The sequence below is a fragment of the Humulus lupulus genome, chromosome 3, assembly GCF_963169125.1.
Source record: "Humulus lupulus chromosome 3, drHumLupu1.1, whole genome shotgun sequence".
NCBI classification, from domain to species: Eukaryota; Viridiplantae; Streptophyta; class Magnoliopsida; order Rosales; family Cannabaceae; genus Humulus; species Humulus lupulus.
The window spans coordinates 121833947-121858989 of record NC_084795.1 but is presented as its reverse complement, the minus strand read 5'-3'; the positions used below and the strand labels follow the sequence as shown (position 1 = coordinate 121858989).

At 39.4% G+C, this 25043-nt stretch overlaps 1 long non-coding RNA gene across 1 annotated transcript; it reads left to right on the top strand.

Annotated features, from left to right (window-relative positions):
• Positions 1 to 1202: 1202 nt before the first annotated feature.
• Positions 1203 to 4305, top strand: LOC133823097 (uncharacterized). Its single transcript, XR_009888140.1, has 2 exons — positions 1203 to 1593; positions 3993 to 4305. It is a non-coding gene; the product is annotated as an uncharacterized LOC133823097 (long non-coding RNA).
• Positions 4306 to 25043: the final 20738 nt, after the last annotated feature.

Here is a 25043-nt window from a genome sequence, read left to right as displayed (position 1 = left end):
GACATGGTAGGTCGGTTGTGTGGGAAATGACTTCTCATGTGACATGGTAGGTCGGTTGTGTAGAACCAACATACCATGTCATTATAAAAATACATTATTAAAGATACTTTAATTTGTTTTATATTATTGAGATTTTAAAATATATTAATTTATTTAAACAATACATATATATATAATTTATTTGGGTATGAAATAAGTATAAAAAAGTATATACTTATTAACATTACATATATTATAATTTTTGAAATATAAAAAATTAATAAATTATTTGTAATTGAAAAAATTAATTTCATTTTTATAAACAAGAAAATATTTTAATTTAATAGTATTTATAATTTAAAATAAAAAACTTTATAAAATAATTTATAGTGTCTCTTTAATAATTTTTTAGAAGACATGGTAGGTCGGTTGTGTGGGAAATGACTTCTTATGTGACATGGTAGGTCGGTTGTGTGAGAAATGACTTTTTATGTGACATGGTAGGTCGGTTGTGTAGAACCGACCTACCATGTCATTATAAAAATACATTATTAAAGATACTCTAATTTGTTTTATATTATTGAAATTTTAAAAAATATATAATTTATTTGGGTATGAAATTAGTATAAAACAATATATACTTATTAATATTACATATATTAAAAGTAATCTAATTTATTTCTGCATTATTGGAATTTTAAAATATTAATTAATTAATTGTAATAAAAAAATTTCAGCAAAAACATAAGTTGCTGCCTCTTTTGTTCTTGTTCTTGTTCTCAGTCGAGACTCGAGACCTCCTCTCTTTTCTTCCTAGTATTAATTAGTATTAATTGATTGAAAATTGGTTATATAAACACAACAAATGAAAATGGGTTATTTTATTCACTAAAAGAGTATTTCAATTTTAAATATAGTTGAATAAATAAATTTAATTTTGTATTGTATCTATTTTTTTCATAATATTATTTTAAAATTTTAATTATCATGTAGAAATAAAAGTTAATTGTTTTATAAACATTTAAAGAATAAATATTAGTTGAAATAATTTTTTTTTAATAATTAGTTAAACTTTTAAATAATATAAAAATATTGCATTTTTAATAATTTATGTTAAATATTAATAAAAAGGAACTTTAAAAAAAATATACTTTTAAAAAAATATACTTTCTATTAATGCTACATTACATAAAACGAACACTACAAGAAAATGCTACATTTTTTAGCAAAGAAAATGCTAGAGGAGCATAGCTTTTTCTCCCCTCTCTCTCAGACACACTTCAAGTTCGGGAAAGGAATGTTCGGTGTGAAGAGAAACTTTTCATTGCTTTGATTCAGCATTACACTAAGGCCAGTTTGGTGGAGAAAGCCGTTGAGCCTTTTTATAGAATTCCCTCTTTCAATTGTGTACGGACACGTCAGTCCTTCAATGCACTCCTTAACGTCCTTGTTGATGGTGGTCGGTTTTCTGAAGCAAACGACATTTTCAATCGGTCCTCTAACATGGGTTTTCGTCCAAATTCGATTTCATTCAATATAATGATCTAGGGGTGGCTTGAGAAAGATTATTGGGAAGAAGCGTGCAAAGTGTTCGACGAAATGCTTGAGAGAAAGGTAGAGCCTACTGTTGTGACTTATAATAGTTTAATTGGTTATTTGTTGCACACTTATATTCTTTAGTTAAAGTAGAAGTTCATTTACATTTATAAAATGTTTACTGCAGTTTGTGCATATTTAAAGTTCCTTGGCACACCATCTGTTTGATAGAAGTTTTGGGTTAAAGTCATTTTCTTATTATCTTGTCATTCTCCATTCTTGACAAAGGCAATATATCTAATACTTATATAAGAAATGGAGAAGATTTCGGCCTTATTTTTCTGCCCCATTTATCATCATTGGCAAAAGAAATATAAAGAATTAACACAATGAACTCCCTTTTTTTTGAGTTGTGAAACTTTATTAAACTTTATAGATGAAACATATATATAAAGAGCTCGGAAACTTTATTAAATTTTCCTTTATGTCTCTTCATAGTTGATTGATAAAGAACTATTCGTACCCACATATTCTATGTTTGTCGCTATGTTTATGGATTGTTCATATTTGTTTATCTGTAGTTGTTTCACGAGTAGTAATGTCTTATGTGTTATTCTTTGTTTCTTTGATACATGCTATATATATAAATATGTGTATGTATATTATATTGTTAGTATTCATTATGCAACTATGCCGGGAATTTTTTTTGACCAGGTTTCAACATATATATATTTTTGAGCTCATCACTTTATTTCAATCTGAACTGAAAAAGTAATATATTTAATAAACAACAATATATGAGAGTACGGTACTACTTTGAGTTATATATATATATAGAGAGAGAGATTTTTTGCATTAAGAAGAGCCAGTAGTACTACTGGTTTATTTTGAGACTCTCTCAGTCATTGTTTGAAGACCGATTAATTATTCCACATATATATACAGCAGTAACATAATGTTTAACAAGGACATATACTCATGTTTCCTTGTCTGGAGATTTTGTTGCACAACTTCACTCTTAATTATTATTCTTCATTCATATATACACACACACATATTTATTCTTAACATTATTGTCACCACTATTCATATTACATACACAGTCGTTTATTGTCTGTATAAATTACTAACACTACTGTGTTAAGTAGAGTAGTTTATACCATCAAAAACCAACTTTAATTTATATATATATATAAGTAGTACTATATTTTTTGAAAAGGAAGTGAACCACCATGCATGCATTGACTTAATTAAGTAGTATTCATTATGTACTCAACGACAACAATTTAATATGTATTGCATTGACTTAATTAAAAGAGAACTTGGGTTCGTTCATCCAATGCCAATATTTTGTCTTTGGTTTGTAGGATGCTTAGGAGGTTGATCTCGCTGGATGAGATTTCATGAGATTCATCTATAATATTGAAACCTAAATCTGTAATGTTAAACTCTTTTTAAAATTTTCAACTTGCAGATTAATCACAATACATTTAAGATTTTTTGAATGTTTTTGAAGCAATAGGCATGGGTAGGGATGTTGGTGGAGATGGGTAATTGTTGACGGGTGGAGTTAAATTCAGTGTATATTGTAATTGTTGTCCGAGTATTCATCTTGTAATTAATTTGTTGTTGTGAGATTTTTAAGCAGTCATTTGATTGTGAAATGCAATGTTATTGAAGGGAAAGGGAAACGCTACAAGAATCCTGAGTTTTGCAAGGAAATGCAAATGTTGTTTGAGTTTGATTCACTTTAATATTATACTAATCTGATCTCTCTTTCTCTCTGTCATTATATATATGTATATACGTTGTAGACAAATAACTTAATTTCTTAACTTTTATATATACATACTATATTTAATTATTTTTTGTTATTACTATTGAGCTTTTGTTGTTTTAATTTTTTTTCGGATCCCCTACTACAGCAAGTCCAAAAACTTGCCATTTTTTTAATTTCTTAATTTCTAGTGGTTTTTTTTTTCTCTAACATGTGTATTTAAATAATTTTAAGATGCTACAAAAGAATTTTTTCTAGAAAGTTGCATGAAACTCATTTTTGGCATACAATCTGAATTTTTTTAGTTATGCTAAATTTCAAGAAAACTTGCCATTTTCTTTTGATTTTTGAGTGGTTTGTTTGCTTTAACAAGTGTATTTAAATGGTATTAAGATGCCACAACAGAAATATTTCAAAAACTTTGCATGAAACTCATATTTGGCATTCAATCTTTTTTTTTTAAGTTTATTATGCTGAAACATGAAATCTTGCCATATTTTTTTTTATAGATTTTTGTGGTTTTTGTAGTGTGTTTGCTCTAACAAGTGTATTTAAGTGATTTTAAGATGCCACAACAGAAATGTTTCAAATTTTTTGCATGAAACTCATTTTTTGCATTCAATCTATTTTTTTAAAAAATTTATTTTGAAGATAAGATTATTGTTGTGTATATTGATCATGAACTCTTCTAGCTTCTTAGGAATGGGAACTATCAATGGCACAACAAAGAATGATGTTGGCACCTATCGGAGTGCCTGTGGTGGTCATGAAGTCCATTGTGCTGCTTCTTATGGTTGGAGTTGGGTATTTGTACTATGAGTTATATATGTAATTTGCATAGATCTGAGTGCCTATATTTGTGTTATATATATATATTGAATATTGTAAAATTGTATAGATTTAAGTTTGATTTTTCACAGATCTCAAGATTTTAAATTTATTGATATATATTGGTGATGTTAAGTGTATTTTTTTTATTTGTGACTTTAGTAATTTTGATATTGGTTCTATTTTATTTGGTGCTCGATTTCAATAGTGTGAGGGTTTCATAAGTTAATATGAAAAAATATAGGTTAATATGAAGAAAAAAAACAAAATACCATAAGTCGGTTGGACAACCGACCTACCATGTTGTACACCATAGGTCAGTTACACAACCGACCTATCATGTTGTCCATGATAGGACGGTTTTAAAACTGACCTATCATGTTGTACACCATAGGTCAGTTGGACAACCGACCTACCATGTGTTGGTTTTTATTGATCAAATAAGAGATTATACGCAGCGGAACAACAATCAAATTGTTAGATTAATCCCATAAGATTTCTAGATCTACTTCTTCACATGCATATATATATTGAATCAAGGACATGAATAGAAAAATTACCTCAGGTCCTTCCTTGCTGCTATTTTTTCGTATGGCTAAATCCTCGAGATCTCACACCAAGATCTTCCAAAATGTTCTCAAGCACACAAAGAACGAGTGTGGGCTCGCTATACAAATAATATGCAATAAACTATTTATCAGATGTTCTCAACACATGAGATCTGATAAAGTTTTGGACCTAGGTTTTGTGAATAACAATGACTTTTGTTTATGTCACTGTTCTCTTTCTCTGAGAGAGATTCCTAGATATTTTTCTATCCCTGAAAAGTTACGTTTTTTCAAAAATTGATATTCTATATTTAATATATCATATATATTAAAATATTTTTTATTTTAAACAAATTCAAAATAACTGATCAGTTATCAGATTTTTGTTTAAATAATAATATTTTAATCATATTAAAATATCTCATTATTTATTTAATATTTAAATAACTAAAATTGTGGAATCAAGAGACTGAGTGCATTCTCTTATGCGTGTGGCACAATGCCTGTGCACTGTGCCACACGTGTACCACATGCCTGTGATGGCATGTGATTTTTCCCAATTTTTATTATTATTTAAATACCAAAAATCCCAAAAATAAATTAATTCAAAATTAATTATATTTTTGTTAAATCAAATAATTAATTAATTACACATAATTAATTAATAATTATGTTTGATACATAGAAAAATATTTTACTTATCACATAAGTCATTTTTGCCCATTTTTGTATTTACCTTTGTCAATGATTGTTTGAGTCATTTCGTGGACCATGGACCTATAACAAAGCTCCAATAAATTGAAACTTAATAATTAAACTCTTTACTTATAATAGTTAATTTATTAATTCTGATATTACTCCACTATAAATTCAGAATTGCACTCTTTATGTTACAGATATACTTTTACATAAATCTTTTTCTTAAGTCGTCCATTGATATAACCATCTTACAATAGTTCAACCATCTAATTAATTAGTTCATAAATTAGAATGGAAGAATTACCATTTAACCTTTCTAATTTACTTCTTATTCCTTAAGTACCATTAATTCACTAGTGAATAATTAATCTATAATCTAATTATAGATTTGAGCTCAAAATCATTAAGTTCCAGAATTAACCCTTAAGGGAACTAATATACGACCCGTTAGGAAAGATTAGATTCCGTATTGTTGATACATGTTCCCAGCCATCTATGATATTAAATCTCTAAAACAAAAGTCATTAGTCTCATTCTTTGAAGAGACCTTAACGAATGAATCAAAAGATTTAATAAACATGAACAGGAGTTCATGAACACTCAGGATTTAGGTTGATCTATAAATGATCATTAGTTATGATATGAATTACAAGTCTTTATTATTAAATGGTTTTTGGATAAAGACTTTAATTCATATCGGTCAATGTCATATATAATCATATTATATAAAACACCTTTACTGAGATGTCTTTCCACATCAATAATCCGAATTTAGATTATTTGTATCATTATGATACTCAGTAAACCGTACTTGCAATTCCAATTAAAGAATTCCATAACTTTAATTTGTTGTTGTTGACTATTTTTATTCACTCATGTGATCTTAATTCTCTCGTACTAATACAAGATCACATCCTCAATAGTGAATATGGAATTTTTCTGATATTTACAAAATTATTCAAACAATAATTTAACAATCTAAATATGACAATAATAATAAACCATTGTATTTATTTATTCACAGAAAAAACAAATGTCTTTACATGCTTTTAGGACACACTCCTAACACCATGTTGTACACCATAGGTCGGTTGTACAACTGACCTACCATGTTGTACACTATAAGTCAGTTGTACAACCGACCTACCATGTTGTACATCATAGGTCGGTTTGGCGCCAACCGACCTACCATGTGTTTACATGGTAAGTCATTTCATGGGAGGTCGGTTCCAAACCGACTTATGAATGTTTATAGGTCGGTTTTTAACCGACTTCTCATGCAATTTTTGTAGTAGTGGAGATGACTGGGGGACGAGATCCTATGCCTTAATTTCCCGAGTTGGAGAACCTCCAACTCCGAGGAGGAACCTCGAGAAGTAATCTACTAAGGCACCCACAACCCACTGTCAAAGGCAAAGTCTCACCTAGGAGGACCTTTGCTCCGACTAGAAGCCTCGGGAAATAACATGCCCCGATGATGTCTATGAACATCCAAGCCAGTCACTGGGGTTGCCACGTGTTGGAGGTGAAAATACGAACAACATTTGCCCCCAAGTCTCTACTCGCCCTCAGGCAGTGGAGACTTAACTTTAAAGGTGATTTGAAAAAATAGAGGGAAAAAACGCTTGGGCTTTCCTCTGACATCACTCTGAAAAGAAAACCCACGTGTCAACACCCCATTGTTGGGCCCATCAGCCCATGCATTTAATTAGGGGTCAACTTCGAGATCCCAAATGTCCACTCTGCCCCCGAGGCGTCTTTTCCCTGTTGGATTAGCTTATACAGGATCTTTATTTATTTTCATGTATATCTAATATTAAACAAATTAATACGAGATAGCCTAAAACATGTTTCTAAAGTTGAATTCAAAGAGAAACAAAGAATAGAATACTTACAGTATACGCAGCGGAATGAAACAGTCCTTCCTTCAGTTTCTCTAACTCTTGTATCCTCTCTATCGCAGAGTATTATCAAGAAACTGAACCGATCTTCTATTTTCTTCACAATCTTCCAATGTATCCTTAGAAACACCTAGACTAGTGTGGACAATTCTCAACACATGAGATAGATATAGAGAGAAGAAGAGAAAATAAAAAAGAGGCTTAGAAAAGGACTTGTGTTTAGAGAGAATCTAAAACTATCGGAAAATCTGACTTGTGACTTATGTTTTGACTTCTCTCTAAGCACTCATTTTATAGACTCAATTAGGCCATTTAATTTAATTAAAAAATCAATAAAATAATAGCCATTTTGAAGCCCTAGGTCGAAATTATCATGGGCTATAGGTCCGTGAAATTTCCCATTTGATTATAAACCCATTGGACTTAAAATCAAGACCTGTATTATTTTCAATTGATTTAATTAATTAAATAATTATTTAAATCCTTTATCAAATTAATTATTTATAATTTGAACCTTGATTTAAACTTATTTATTAATTTAGATACCAATTTATCTTTATTAATAAATCTGCCATAATTTCTCTTTTCTTCTCAAAATTACACAACTCTGTGAAACTATCCAAAATTGACCTGGTCAACTTTGATAATTCTAATTGATGATTAAATCAATAAATTGAGACTATTTAGATGATTTTATCCAAGGTACAATGGGGACCATGGGCCTATGAAATCAAGCTCCAATAAGTTATCATAAATCTAACAAATAAATTTACTAACTTATTAATTTCTCGTGACTCCACTATAAACTCGGAATTGCACTCTTGAATTTATAGAATGCTCTATAACAAATATAGATACGGTATTAATTATCCATTGTTACAACCATAATTGTCACTCAATCCTCTATAGATGGTCTACAATGAGATAGGACTAAAATACTGTTTTACCCCTCATTGTATTTTATCCTTAAAACACTTAGTTCCTTGTAAATGATATTTCACTAAACTAATTTAATTACTGAAATGAGATCTCTATCATTTAACACCTTGAACCAAACTAAAAGGAAACCATCGTTTCACTTCTTCATCAGAAGCTATAGATGTTCATATCTATGATTAACACTCCCACTCAATTATACTACTGAGTTCCCAAGATGTAAGTATGGGCTAGTCCGTAGGGTAAGCTGGTAACGAACAAGTCAAAGAACTCAAATAATACAATCAGTTAGAATACTAACCACTCAGAATTGAGATTGAATTGACTTATGGTCAACTATATGATATGACTAGAATGGATAATAACGGTATATTTACTTATCTTATCAACTGTCAATATCGGTCCATCCCGATCTTATGTACTTTGCTAATGTTCTGGAAAGAACATAACACTGTAATGTGTAAGTAGATCATGTCGTAGATTGGCAAGTCAGTGTAAATCCGGTGCACTGACTAATCTTAGGACTAACTTATTTTGAACATATAATCATATTTATATTCCACTGTGATTACGTCACTATAAATAAGATTAGCTATATGCTCGGGATTTAATAAAAGTTTATATTAAACAAATAATCATAAAAATAAACACATGTGAGCAAAGTGATTAACCAAGTAAAAAAAAATGATTTCTATTCTTTTATTGATAATAAAATGAGATTACAAAGAATTTGGATTTTAATTAGGGCATAAAACCCCAACATTCCCAAAGAAAAAACAATGATTGTGATCCGCGCCTTTTGAACCCTGACCGTTGGATCACTTTCATGATATCACCAGGGCAAGCCATTCGACGGTCGTGGGGAAGTTGCTTCCCTCATAAGTTTTACTGGGTATAAAAGCTCAGGAAAACCATCTTCAGCCTCACACGATAACCATACTAAAATCAAAATCCTTCTCAGAACACTTTCTTCTCTCTCGCCTGCCCCTCACCTTCAATCCCTTTTATTCAGAAGCTCTGGATGACTGGCGTGAATCGTCGTATTTCTGGGCAGACAGCAAGTGATATTTCAAGGTTAGGACTCACCTCAGCACCTACCTCCGTTTCATCTCGGGTATGTACCTTCGACCCACCTTTCTGTTTTTGTGTGTGCTTGAGGTTTTTTCGATGTATATTTAGGAATACCATTGGTATGGAATTTTAGAGTCTGTTTCTAGTTTTCACTAGTCATTTTAGGCACATTTCGATGTTAGGGACGTTCAAAATGACCCCCAAAAGTCTTTATGTCAACTTTGCATTTCTGAGCCTGTGACCAGAATTTGGGGAATTCCCAGATTCCGATAGGTTCATCCCATCCGGCTTGTCCTTAGGCGTTGGGGATACCCCGCATTTCCTAAACCTTTCTCTTCTTCCCGAGCAGTATCCCTAGAGTCATTCGTGTTTTGGCCATCTTTTCTTCAATCATAATACTAACTGCTTGGTTTTTTGTCTCTGATGTCTGAGGAACTCCAACAATTACACGAACACGAGTTTTATCTCTTCGAGCAGGAGATCTCCGATATGGCCCAAGCACAAGATGCCTCTGAAGGCAATATAAGGACAGGAGCCCAAGAGCCAGCTGGGGAGCTAGTCGTTCGTACCAACATCCAAGTGGCGGTGAGGCTCGAAATGCATGAAGACAGGGGCTTAACTGTGGAGGAGTTTAATAGACCCCTCTTCCACACCCTACCCAAAAGTACGAGGGTGACACGTTCAAAGCATAGGATTACCACACTCTGCTTTGTCGGGAGTATGAAAGGGCGCATCGTAGCGTCAACGGCTTGGGCGCTTGGAGCTAGGCCCATCTGATGATAGGGGCTACCCTACCCCTCAAACAATACTTCATGAACTTCCTAAAGTTCTTGGGGATAGCCCATTTCTAGCTTTCCCTTAATTGCTACAGAGTGTTCATGGGGATGTACATTCTGGACTGGAGGCAGAAATGGTTCGAGCCTTCGCCGGCAGAGATCCTTTACTTCTACAGCTTCTGCACCATTCCTCGGAAGAAGAGCTCCAAGCGAGACGGGTTGTAACGCCCTGGATAAAGACCGTTACACTGTGTGTTTAAAATAGTGCAGAACTTGCTAATCAAGTCATTTAAAATAAAATGTGATCCTAAAGTCATAAAAAAGTTGGGTTTAAAAGATTTTGGTCATAAACGGATAATTTTCATTAAAATAAATGTTTAGTACATGGGATCCCTAAAACAGAGTTTAAAGGACATATTTACAAAACATCCAAAAGTTACAAACAAACAAGGCCACTCTAATGGCAAAATACACATTTTAGGTTTTCGTCCCTGTACAATCCCTCGACCGTGGCGGCTGATCAGCTGACAATGTACATCTCGCCCCCAGAGCTCTCCAACCCATGGTTGATCCATCTTACCATTGTCTTTACCTGCACCACGTAGCACCCGTGAGCCAAGGCCCAACAAGAAAACCACAATATCATAGCATGAACAATATCGACAACCAATAATTATAAAACATAACCAAATATTCAACAGTCCAGAGCATTCACATAATCAGTGATAACAACTAACAAATCAACAATCTATTATCCAGGTATTTAACATGTCATAATTCATCAGACTAACAACAGTAAACATATCATACAATATTTAGGGTCAAACGCCCTTAGGCCGCACCCTCTGTTTAATCCACTGTCTCCATCTCACTTAGGCCGAGCCCAGCGTTACCCCACTGACTCTGACTCGCTTAGGCCAAGCTCAGTGAATATTTAATTAACCTCAGCTACCAGTGGCCGAGTCGCGTCCTTGTGCGCCAATATTAATTCTGCCACTCTTAGGTCGTTTATTTCATACTCACATTGCATAATACCATCATACAACATTGCGTAAAAGTATAGGGAATTCGTAGTCCCAACTTATCCACATAAAAAGGTGCAGTTTTCTTACCTTTGATTCTAAGGGGAGAAGGTGAACTGGTTTTGAGCACGAACCTTAGCCTCGAGCCTTGGCAATAAACCTAATCACAAGGTTCATTGATATCTATCAACTTCCAATCAAAAAAATAAAATACCTAGGGAACAGAAATTAGCCTCCGAGACCTAATTTCTACTGAACCGAGTAGTAGAAATTGTCCCGAGCATCTAGACTCGAACCCCCGAGCCCTAGAAATATTTAAAACACTTCCAAGACTAAACTTCCCAGACATGTCGCGGCTTGGCTAAGGAAGTCGCGACTTGCCCCAAGTCAAAGAACAAGCTCCCATGCTAAAGGGGAGGTGGGTCGTGTAACGCCCTACTGCCTTAGAGTCATTACTAAGTGAGTTTAAAACGTGCAATTAACTCCCTAACCGAGGTTTTAGATTAAAAGTGTAGCTAAACTGTAATTAAGTCATATAACTTAAAAATGTAGTTATTCACTGAAAATTATAAGCATTAAACATTTGGAATCCCAAAATACTGTTTGGAAATATTTACAACTCAAAAACATGATTAAAGTCGACTAAACGACAAAATTCGGACCAATACAAAACATCTCTCAAAAATACCCTTGGTCGTGGTAGCCAAGCAGGCCAAACATGTACACGTCGCTTCACGCTCTCTGTACTCTTGGTTGGTCAACCTTCCCCTTGCCCTTACCTGCACTATAGAGCACCCGTGAGCCAAGGCCCAGCAAGAAAACTCCACACAAGCAATCAACATATGCATATCTATCATTCACCATATAGTAAAACCGCCAACAGGCTAAACACATAACGGCCATGCCGTCCCAGGTGCTTTACCAAGCCCTAGGTTCGTGGTCTACACCGTGAGGATATCCCAGGTATCCTATAGGGGTCTCACCTTGGCAACTCGCACTCCGCGTGCTTAACGTTGCTCCCGACCCTTTGCCGTACTCGGCCTTGCCATTCTCGGCCTTTGCCATTTCCGACCCTCGCCGTTCTCGGTCTTCATTGTTCCCGGCCCTTGTCGTTCATTAAAAAATATACACACATAACATAATTTAACAAATACTTAAACATACATAAACATAGTCACTGGGGCTATGCCCTGCATCACAATCACATAGGGCCGTGCCCTGCAATACAAACTATAGGGCCATGCTCTACTCTATGGGTACAATAGCTTTCTTACCAATGTCCCAAGCTTTCCGAGCAACGATGTCCTGAGCACAGTCCCCTAGTCTGAGCCTCGCTGAAAACCTAGTCACAACGCATCAACAACATCCATCCATCAAGTCCTAATCCATTAAATAGCTTTGGGTTATAATTCTAGTCTCCAGGACTTTGAATTCTATCAATCCAGGTGATAAAATCCATCCCGAGCCTAAATCCTTCTTGGGGTCCAAAAACCCACTAAGCGTCGCGGCCCCAAGGTTCCATGCCGCGGCGCACCTCAACCAGAAACCAAACCCCCAAAATCAGCCTATGCGCGCCATAGCCCACCCTTCTTCCTGGTCTCCTAATTGTTTTAGAGGGTCACGGCTCAGCAGGAACAATGCCGCGGCCCGACCCTTCGAACCCAGAAAAATCCTCCACTTTCACCACCAAAACCAAGCCAATCTACCCCAAAATCGATCTAGCAATCCAACTTAATCACCACAGAAATTCTACTATAGTCTCAGCAACAAAACCTAATAAGAACTAACCCTAAACCTCATCTAGAAACTCAAGAGTGATCCACCACCTAGCTCACATTCATAACCTTAAAACACTAACAAAACTCAGCATAAACCCAGATAATTGAGTGCTAGGATCCTTACCTCAACTGGTAGCTTTGCCCTTGAGCTAATCCTCAATCACAGTCAGCTTCAATTCCCTTGATAAGTAAGCCCAAAATTCTTAATACATCAAAGTCCTCAAGCTTCCAAAGTGAGAGAAACACTAAGATAGGGAGAAGGTCAGTTCACCAAGTTTCTAAATGCTTCCTTAGTTTTGTTTTTTTTTTCTTATCTAAGTCACTTAAGTTACCTCCAAGGCTCGGGGTACCAAAAACGTCCCCGAGGGCAAAATGGTAAATTTCCCCAATAATCCCTCCTAAACATTCTAACTTCACATATATCTCCAAATATTTATTTTCATAACCCGATAACCCAATAAAATGTCTAATGCTCGAAATACCCCTCAACTCGCCCCGAGTCGGGTATTCAACCCCGTTGTGACTTTCTAGTTAAACCGCTCTCTAGTACTGTCTCGAATCGTGCAACACAAATATATCACAATATTCACAAATATTACATTTATGCTCTTAACACGCTAAAATTACAAACATGCCCCTAACAACCAAATGGGGCCCACATGCATATTTAATTCACATAAACATGCATCTCTAAACACATACTCATCAAATTCACACATTAACATAATAAACCACTTATTGCCCTCCAGGCACGCTAATCAAGGCCCAAAGCCTTATTAACGAATTTGGGATGCTACACCTTGTGCTCATGTGTCGGGCGTCCATGTGCCTCAGGAGACCCTTTCGTGGTTGGAGACCCGAGTGCCAAGCTCTTAGGAGGCATACTCCCATGTGGCTCACCACCTCAGCCGTGCAGCAGCGCCTCACGCCAGATCCTGCGGAATCATCGCCTCGGCCGCACAACAGTGCCCCACGCCAGGTCCCGCAAACACCACCTCGGCCGCGCATCAACGCCTCTCTCCAGGTCCCGCGGACCCACCACCTCGTCTGCACAGCAGCACCCAGCACCAGGTCCCGCGGACGCACCACCTCAGGCGCGCAGCAGTGCCTCGCGCCAGGTCCCGCTGACCCACCACCTCGGGCGTGCAGCAGAACCTCGCACCAGGTCCCGCGGACCCACCACCTCGGCCGTGCAGCAACACCCTGCGCCAGGTCTCGAGGAACCACCACCTCGGCCACGCAGCAGCACCCCGTGCCAGGTCTTGCGGATCCACCACCTCGGCCGCGCAGCAGCATCTCGCGCCAGGTCCCGCGGACCCCACCTCGGCCGTGCAATAATGCCTCATGTCAGGTCCCGCGAACCCCACCTCGGCCGTGCAATAGCGCCTCACGCTAGGTCCCGCGGACACCACCTCAGCCACGCAGCAACGCCTCACGCCAGGTCTCGAGGACCCACCACCTCGGCCGAGCAGCAACGCCTTGCGCCAGGTCCCGCAAATACCACCTCGGCCGTGCAGCAGCGCCTCATGCCAGGTCCCGCAGACATGCCTCGCCATAGTCCTGCAAGCCTTGTCACGCGAGATGCCATGCGTTGTGCTCAAGGGTCCATGCGATACCCCACATCTTGTTGGGATAAAGACCCATAGGTCTTTGCCTTGATGAAGATTCGAAGGTTCACGACACCTTTGTGTGTCTCACACCCCTGGGCCATACGAGGCTCCCGCTTCGCGCCCATGTGTCGGGCGTCCATGTGCCTCGCGAGACCCTTGTGTGGATAGAGACCCAAGTGCTAAGCTCTTAGAAGTCATGCTCCCATGCGGCTCACAAGGCCTCCGCCTCGTTGAAGACTAGAACCCCTCGCGCCCAGGTGCCACAAACCCTAGCACCTCGCGCCAAGTCCCGCGGACCCCATCTCGGCCGTGCAGCAGCACCTCGCACCAGGTCTCGCGGACCCACCATCTCGGTCGCGCAGCAGCGCCTCGCGCCAGATCCCACGGACCCACCACCTCAGCCGCGCAGCTACGCCTTGCACCAGGTCCCGCGGTCCCACCACCTTGGCCGCACAGCAGCGCCTCGCGCCAGGTCCCGCGGACCCACCACCTCGGTCGCGCAGCAGCGCCTCACGCCAAGTCCCGCGGAATCACCGCCTCGGCCGCGCAGCAGTCCCTGCGCCAGGTTCCGCGGACCCACCACCTCGGCCGTGCAGTAGTGCCACACGCCAGGTCCCACAGACCCGCCACCTCGGGTACGCAGAACCGCCTCGTGCCAGGTCCCGCAGACCCACAACCTTGACCGTGCAGCAGCACCCCGCGCCAGGTCCCGTGGACCCACCACCTCGGCCGCATAGCAATACCCCGCACCAGGTCCCGCAGACCCACCACCTCGGCCGCGCAGCAGCACCTCGCGCTAGGTCCCACGGACCCACCGCCTCGGCCGCGCAGCAACACCTCGCATCAGGTCTCGCGGACCCCACCTCGGCCGCGCAACAGCACCTCGCGTCTGGTCCCGTGGACCCCATCTCGGCCGCACAGCAGCGCCTCACGCCACGTCCCGCAAACACCACCTCGGCCACGCAGCAGCGCCTCGCGCCAGGTCCCGCGGACCCACCACCTCGGCCGAGCAGCAACGCCTCGCACCAGGTCCCCCGAACACCACCTCAGTCGTGCAGTAGCACCTCGTGCCAGGTCCCGCGGACATGCCTCGCCATAGGCCCGCAAGCCTTGTCACGTGAGATGCCATGCCTTATGCTCAAGGGTCCATGTGAGACCCCACATATTGCCGAGATAAAGACCCACGAAAGGTGCCTTGTCTCGCCATATCTTCCATGACAAACCATAAGTTCTACAACACTTAACCAAATGTAAGAAAGCCTGGTGAAAAGGTGTATCTTTGAAATAGGAAAAAGAACCATCAAGTACAAGGCATGCCCACGAGTATGGGATGTACGACCTTGAGGAGGATAGAGGCGCAACTCTGACATCCGTACCCAACAAGTAGTGGAGGTTCGAACTGGTACCAAGGCAGGAGTACTTTTGCAGCCCCTGACATATACTGGAGCCGACCACCACTCCTCCAACACCACTACCACCTACAACCTGAATATGCAGCTCCTTGTCTCTTCGGGACCACAATGTACCAAGAGCCATTAGAGCTCACCTATAAATAGGGCCTCACTTCATCATTGAAGGGGTTGGAAAATTCATTGTATACAGAGGTTATAAAACAATATAGGGGTTTTTACTCCATTGTTGACCTGCATTTATCCTTCCTCAAGTCTATTCTAAATTCTCATTTAGTTATTATCTTACTAAACTTTGTGTTTTTCGACCTAACATCATTGATGAGTTCTCACCATCAATAGGTTGTAACTCAGCAGATTAAGTTAACATACCTTGGTTTATGTGAACTAGTGACATTACATGGTGATTGATAGCGCTGAGTCGAGAATTCTTTAGTTCTTTAAGATTCTAGAAAGGAATTAGAGAACGAAAGGAATAAGATTGGGACCTAGAATTAGTGGTTGTCTATAGATAGAATGGCAATTTGAAGAATTAATGGTGGTTCCAAGGAATCATACATTGAATGTGCAAATGTTTGGGATATTAAGGAAAGTATAGTTCCTTGATGAAGTAGTCACAGTGGCAAATGCTGGATTACAGCTAAGGTGACACGACATAAGATATGGTAAGATAGGAAGCAAGAGGTACTTGTTCTAAGTAAAGAAATGAAAGGCCGTGAGTATTATGGTTCAGTATTGGTTTGGGGGGGGGGGGGAACCAATGGAGTTGTTAAAATTATTAGGGCAGAAGTATCTGCCTATCTGAAAGGACATAAGGGTTCGCAAGTTGTAAGCTTTAAAACACGAAGTTTCAGGACGGGAGATTTGTATTTCTCCAAGTATTTCAGATAAGAAAGAGTATGATATTTTGTGAAAGAAATGGGAGTTTCGGCTCCCGATTCGATAAGAGTTCTGAAATCGTACCAAGGTCTAGCCTTACCCTGGTATGGGTGATGGGTTGTGAGTATTGTTGCGTCAATGACATGACGGGAAATGATCGCTGATGGAATACGCAGATCCTGAGGTTTCAGCAAATTTGTTGTGCAAGTAAGGGTTAATGGAATTATAGTCATAAGATGAGACCTTATGGAGCAAGATTGTCACTCTAACAAGAGTGCTATTGAAAGATAAAAGGTAAAGAATTGAACTAAGAAATTATGGTTAGAGGTATGAGATTTATTACCTGATGTGTTCAAATAAATTCCAAGGATGAAATTGTTATAAGGAGGGGATAGTTGTAACGACCCAAAATTATTAATAAGGCTTAAGGGCCTTGATTAGTGTGTCAGGAAGGCATAATTGGTATTTATGTGAATAAATGATCGAATGCATGATTATGTGATATGCATGATCCTATGAATATATGGATATGTGAGATGTATGTTTATGAGAATTAATATGCATGTGGGCCCTATTTAGTTTATAAGGGCATATTTGTAATTTTGGCATGTTGAGGGCATAAATGTAGTTATGTGCGATAAATTGTTGAGACCACATTATTATGTGGATGTATTTGTAGCATATGGCTCAAGACGGTCCTAGTGAGCAGATTGACAAAATAGTCACGGTGGGGATTTATACCTAGCTTGGGGGAGCCTGGGGGTATTATTTGGAATTTAGAGAACATATTGGGAATTACTAGACATTTGGGTAAATAATTGATGATTAATTGGATGATGAGATTAAATGATAAATATTAGGAACACTCGAGGAGTTAGCAGGAATTGGGAGCAATGACCTTTATGCCCTTAGATTGAGTAAAGGATTAGTTTTAATTGGGAGGGTAAAATGGTCTTTTCTTAAAATCCAAGGATATACTCAGAATTTAGGCTGGAGGAAACTAGAAGCAGAAAAGAAATCAAGTGGAAGGCTCCCTCATCTCTCTCACATTCCCCCTCTCCCTCATTTTCTATGTTGAACATTGAGGCTAAGGTGATCAAATGGGCATTGGCATAGGCTTTGGCTGGAGTTCTTTGAAGGAAAGCTAAGGGGTTTCTAGCTGGGAGTTGGAGCTGGTAAACAGGGTAGAACTCAGTTACAATTGAGGTAAATTCTGAACTTTCATCTTTGATTTTTATTATTAGGCTTGTGCTAGAAATTCTGGTTGGCTTGAGTATGAATTTGGTAGTTAGCTTTGAGTGAATTAAACAGTTGGTTTGGGTTCTTTGATGATGATTTCTGCCTGATAAATTGGGATGGTGACCTTGGTGAAATTTATATGGTTTTGGTGAATAAACAGTGTGATTTACTCTAAAATTCATAGTTGATTTGGGGTTGAATTAAAAGGATACATTGGGAAAAAATTATGGGTTGATTGGTTGGTGTTCTTGGCTAGCAAGAAGAAGGGAAACCCAGGTTTTCTCTGGGACGAAGAGGCGCGCCGTGACCTGGCCAAGGGGCGCCGCAGCGCATGCGGCCTTCTGGCCTAGGTTGCTCTCTGACTTGGGGGCGCACCGCGACTTGCTTGGCCAAGTCGCGATCTGTAATGCCCCACATCACTATGGCTGCTTCCTGGAATGACGACTGGCTCTGTAAACCAACACGAGTCTTTCCAGCATGCTTTGTCCACACTTGCAAGCTTTCTGGGAAAACTTCCCAGGAGGTCACCCATCTTGAGATTACTCCAGGTCAAGCACGCTTAACTTTGGAATTCTCAAGTGATGGGCTACTGAAAAGAAGATGCATCTTGTTGATATAGGTAGTACCCATAAATCCATTTAAGCCATCTTCAACTGTGTAGTCCCATACCTACACAGTCTTAGAATCATCACACTTGATCTTCCCCAGGCGGTGTGGGATTGCACAACTTTTTACTCGGTTTTCCCCCCTGTGGATCACGGGATTCTAACTTGTCACACGAGGCGGGGGCCTCGCATGGCTTAGGGGCGCAAGACACACAGGGGTGTCATGAGCCTTTGAATCTTCAGCAAGGCAGAGACCTGTGGGGCACTTGGGAGTGTTGGCTAGAACGTGGTCTCATGAGACCTATAGGCCCGAGCCCGATAGCATGGCTAAGTGACCATTAGCCATGTATTTCAACCAAGGATCAGAGATTTTTTCCTTGGTGGACTTTTGGAATCCACACAACCTTCCATATCCAATCATCTCACTTGTAGTCTAATGTGGGCCATTCCTGCCATCCACCACTATACCATTTTACCTTCCAATATACAAATTTTAAACCTTATCATCCATTTAAACTTCTTGATTATCATATTATTAAGAAGGTAGTATGATGTTCATTTGGGACCTCCATCTCCACATCAGATGCCATCGGATCACTCATCTGACCTTCATATCTTAACCCATACTATACTAGTAGGGTTCTTTGCCATTTTCACAAGATTCTTTTTCTGAGTTCCATTGTCCAAAGAAATATATATATATGTCCATAACCAATCATAGATACTATACCAATCTCAATCATTACCTTGTTTGACCTTACTGTAACCCGTGGTGTTCTATCCCAATCGACACAGACCTTCCCAAGTAAGAGGTCAGCTTCCTATTTAATTTTTCTCCTTGTACAATCAAGGGTTTCATACATGAATCACCCATCTAGTCTTACTGAATCTTGGTCTTAGGGTTATCTTTCTTACAAATGACCTAACACTCAAATCACTTACTTTATGCATTCATCGTTAACTTAATGTTACATGTATACCGGCCACATTCCCATTCTTTCACCTCCCGCGAGGCACAAACCATTATCTTATCAGTCTATAACTAGGCGCGTCTAAGCCTTTGATGCACCGCTTACTGTTTCATATCTTAAACAAAGACAAGGTCCTTCATATTACCCTTCCGTATCTATCCATTACATGCAGATTCCTATCCCACAAGGTGCTAACCAATCTTTATTCTTTCTTCTGAAAATCTGATACAAAATTGTCCATTTAGTCTACCCTTAGGTTCTTCTGTCGTTCTAATCTCTGGTGTAGCTGTCTTCCAAAGATACTTCAGGTAGTAGATGACATGTTCACCAGTCTCATTGTGCTTCATATCCTCCAGACGTTCTTCAGTAATTTCTTAATGGCTTCAGACTGAATCACTTCATACCTGATCCCTTCTCTTCCTGTAGTGTAACCTTGAATACCCTTGAAGAAACAAAGCTAATACCTTTTGGAACCTTACCTGTGACCCTGCTGCTTCAGTCTTAGTATCATCAGTGTAGTAGTCGTCCATATTCTAATTCTAACTGTGAAGTAGAACAACGCATCTCTAACGAACCTGAAGGTACCTCATCCAAATTGTTCCTGTACTCTCTGCTTGTTCAACTTACCTGTGTTGTTGAAGCTTAAGTCAGTTAAGAACCTTTTCTAATAATCCATCACACCCCACTGGGTACAAGTAATAACTCCTAAAATGTCTCTTTCCTTGATCCACAGCTAGTAATAACCAGATCGAAGATCAATTCCTAAAGACATTGTCTTGTCTTGTGACCGGGCATTTAAACTCTTCATCCTTAACAGGCGATGACAACAAATCCCATGATACGATGCTCCGTCTAATCCATTCCTAAGTCAAGAACTTCTTCAACTGAACCAGTAATTCTTTCCACCAAACTAATACCATTCTTCACAGTGTCCCTGATACCGAGTCTATCTATAGCCCTATCCTGAAGTGTACCCAACCACTCCTTGCATACCCATCTGAATCCCTACTGACCAACTCAGTTTCCATTCAGTCCAACTAATGTACTTTGAGTAATACCCCCTACAATCCATGGTTGTCTCCTATCTAACAAATTAGCTCTCACCCAGGCCCCTATCAAGGCGCTCATAAGACGAGCTCAATTACTTTCACTATGAACCCCCTTTACTACTTGTGTTCCAACTCTTCTTCAGAAGTTTCTAATTCATCCTCAACAAGAACTACCATCTCAAGCCCCTCATACAATAGCCCTGAGACATAAACTTTATATTTGAATCCCTCCTGGGAGATACACAACATCAAACTCTTTCAGCCCGTTATATAACCAAGAACGAGGACTAACACATCAATTGGTCACCCCAAGGAACTAGCCTCGGGCTTCGAATGTAACAAGGCATTCCAACCTTCCATTCTCTAATCTTGGGCCATCCGCTCTAACGTACAAAACCATTCCATGTAGAAGAACGTGCCCTCACCTGGTATCTTTCCAGTTGGAGTCTCCTGCTTCTGATGAATACCAAATAACTTCACTAGGTCTCATTACTGTCCTAACGGCTATCCTGTAAACTAGACCCCTTCCTGTCAGAACCAGGAGCCATAGAGCTGTCAGGGGTCCTTCTATTCCAATTACCGAGAATCTATCTTTACTAATTTCCACCAATGGGAATACTATCATCTGCATCTCTTGCCCTACGACATTCATGCTCCATACCTCATTCCATATACCTTAAGTAACATGGCCCTCCCTACTGCTCAAGCACAAATAAACATCTCTTGCACTAGAGCGGCCCTGATGCTCTGGGCCATGCCAGAGTTTAATCCTTAAATGAGTCATCATTTCTGGCTACATCTGCTTGTATCAACTTCCAAAGCGGATTGAACAACTCACCAAACTTTTTGACATACTCTGTCGTTGTCTTACCATTCTAAACCAAGTTCATAACTCATTAGTCTCCGCAGCTCCAACTGTGTCTTCATAACCTCTTTATGAAATCATTGACTAAATTCCTCTAAACTCGTTATGACAACATTTTGGGTCTGAGTACACTTTCGGGCATCCTTTTGCCACAACTACTTAGCACAACCACTCTGTCACAACCTAACATCTTCGTGTGATCAAGGATGGGCTTAACTATATCCATCCACTAATCAATTCTTGAGCAAACCCAAACTCTCCTCAATACTAGAGGATAGTGCTTCTAAAACCTTCCATGCAATGACTGTTATATATTTCCACCCTTAGGTCAAACCAACACTGATGCCCTTATCATCAAGGTATACAAATCAGCTCTTTTCCACAGCAAAACCAGCTGTTTTGCCCATCTAATTCCCTCTATCAGACCTAACAACCTTTCTCACAAATCAGTGAACATTTGCTACGAATTTCAGGGGCAGATGAAGGATTCCAACCCTTTCTATCATCTGCAACCCTCACTATAACAATATCAGGTCCACCTAGCCATTCTGAGCACAACAATATGAATTCATCCGCCATCACCGACCAAACCCCTCAGCCTTGATGTTCATACCCAGAACAATCCCATGGCCAGGTCCAAACAACCACAATAATCATGCACACATAAAGCACAATAAACACCAATCTATAATACTATTCATTTAGTTATCAAATTTCATTGCTACCAGGTACATTCATACTTACCATGCTTTCATTACCCAATAAGCAGATAAAGCGTATATACGTTCAATTTAAATAATTCACCACATGCAATCAATATACCAACCATTATCTAAATATTCATCCACATACAATAGCAATGCTAATCAGTACGCCTCAATATCATCACATAGCAGTCAATGGCCAAGCCCTATCAGTATCTCATGCTCCCTATTAATCATACCACTTAATACATCCATATTTTCATTAAAGAACTTAAGCATATAATCTCATGTATTCAATTACAACACCCTGAGTCGAGCTTGTCTTTAGCGGCGAGTGTACATGTCCAGCTAGTCTTCAAGAACCCTTAAACCTAGACCGCTCTGATACTAAGTTGTAACGCCCTGGATAACCAAGACCGCTACACTATGTATTTAAAATGGTGTATGACTTGCTAATCAAGTCATTTAAATGAAAATGTAATCCTAAAGTCATAAACAAGTTGGGTTTAAAAGATTTTGGTCATAAACGGATAATTAAAATAAACGTTTAGTACATGGAATCCCAAAAACAAGGTTTAAAGGAAATATTTACAAAACTTCCAAAAGTTACAAAAAAACAAGGCCACTCTAATGGAAAATACACATTTTAGGTTTCCTTCTCTGTACAATCCCTCGACCGTGGCGGTCGAGCAGCTGACAATGTACATCTCGCCCCCAGAGCTCTCCAACCCATGGTTGATCCATCTTACCCTTGCCTTTACCTGCACCACGTAGCACCCGTGAGCCAAGGCCCAGCAAGAAAACCATAATATCATAGCATGAACAATATCGACAACAAATAATTCATAAAACATAACCAAATATTCAACAGTCCAGAGCATTCACACAATCAGTGATAACAAATGACAAATCAACAATCTATTATCCAGGTATTTAACATGTCATAATTCATCAGACTAACAACAGTAAACATATCATACAATATTCAGGGTCGACGCCCTTAGGCCGCACCCTCTGTTTAATCCACTATCTCCGGCTCACTTAGGTCGAGCCAAGCGTTACCCCACTGACTCTGGCTCACTTAGGCCAAGCTCAGTGAATATTTAATTAACCTCAGCTACCAGTGGCCGAGCCGCATCCTTGTGCACCAACATTAACTCTGACATTCTTAGGCCTTTTATTTCATACTCACATGGTATAATACCATCATACAACATTGCATACAAGTATAGGGAACCCGTAGTCCCAACTTATCCACATAAAAGGGTGCAGTTTTCTTACCTTTGATTCCGAGCAAAGAAGGTGAACTGGTTTTGAGCACGATCCTTAGCCTCGAGCCTTGGTGATAAACCTAGTCACAAGGGCCATTGATATCTATCAACTTCCAATAAAAAAAAACCTAGGGAACATAAATTAGCCTCCGAGACCTCAATTTCTACTGAACCGGGTTGTAGAAATTGTCCTGAGCATTTAGACTCGAACCCCCGAGCCCTAGCAATACTTAAAACACTTCCAAGACTAAACTTCCTAGGTGGGTCATGACTTGGATAAGGAAGTCGCGACTTGCCCCAAGTCAGAGAATAAGCTCCCATGCCAAAGGGGAGGCGGGTTGCGACTTGGCCAAGCAAGTCGCGGTGCGCCCCCAAGTCAGAGAGCACCCCAGGCCAGAAGGCCACATGCGCCGGGGCGCCCCTTGGCCAGGTCGCGGCACGCCTCTTCGTCCCAGAGAAAACCTAAGTTTCTCTTCTTCTTGCTAGCCAAGAACACCAACCCATCAACCCATAATTTTTTCCCAATTTATCCTCTTAATTCAACCCCAAATCAACTACGAATTTTAGAGTAAATCACACTGTTTAATCACCAAAACCATAGAAATTTCACCAAGTTCACATCCCAATTTATCATGCAGAAATCATCATCAAAAAACCCAAACCAACTGTTTAATTCACTCAAAGCTAACTACCAAATTCATACTCAAGCCAACCAGAATTTCTAGCACAAGCCTAATAATAAAAATCAAAGATGAAAGTTCAGAATTTACCTCAATTGTAATTGAGTTCTACTTTGTTTACCAGCTCCAACTCCCGGCTAGAAACCCCTTAGCTGTCCTTCAAAGAACTCCAGCCAAAGCCTAAGCTAATGCCCCTTTGATCACCTTAGCCTCAATGTTCAACATAGAAAGTGAGGGAGAGGGGGAATGTGAGAGAGATGAGGGAGCCTTCCACTTGATTTCTTTTCTGTTTCTAGTTTCCTCCAGCCTAAATTTTGAGTATATCCTTAGATTTAAAAAAAAGACCATTTTACCCTCCCAATTAAAACTAATCATTTACTCAATCTAGGGGCATAAAGGTCATTACTCCCAATTCCCGCTAACTCCTTGAGTGTTCCTAATATTTATCATTTAATCACGTCATCCAATTAATCACCAATTATTTACCCAAATGTCTAGTAATTCCCAACATGTTCTCTAAATTCCAAAGAATACCCCCAGGCTCCCCCGAGTCGGGTATAAATCCCCGCTGTGACTATTTTGCCAATCTGCTCACTAGGACCGTCTCGAGCCATATGCTGCAAATACATCCACATAATAATGTGGTCTCAACAATTTATCGCACACAATTACATTTATGCCCTCAACGGGCCAAAATTACAAATATGCCCTTATAAACTAAACAGGCTCCGCATGCATATTAATTCTCATAAACATGCATCTCACATATCCATATATTCATAGGATCATGCATATCACATAATCATGCATTTAATCATTTATTCACATAAATACCAATTATGCCCTCCCGGCACACTAATCAAGGCCCTTAAGCCTTATTAGTAATTTTGGGTCGTTACATGGGTATTAT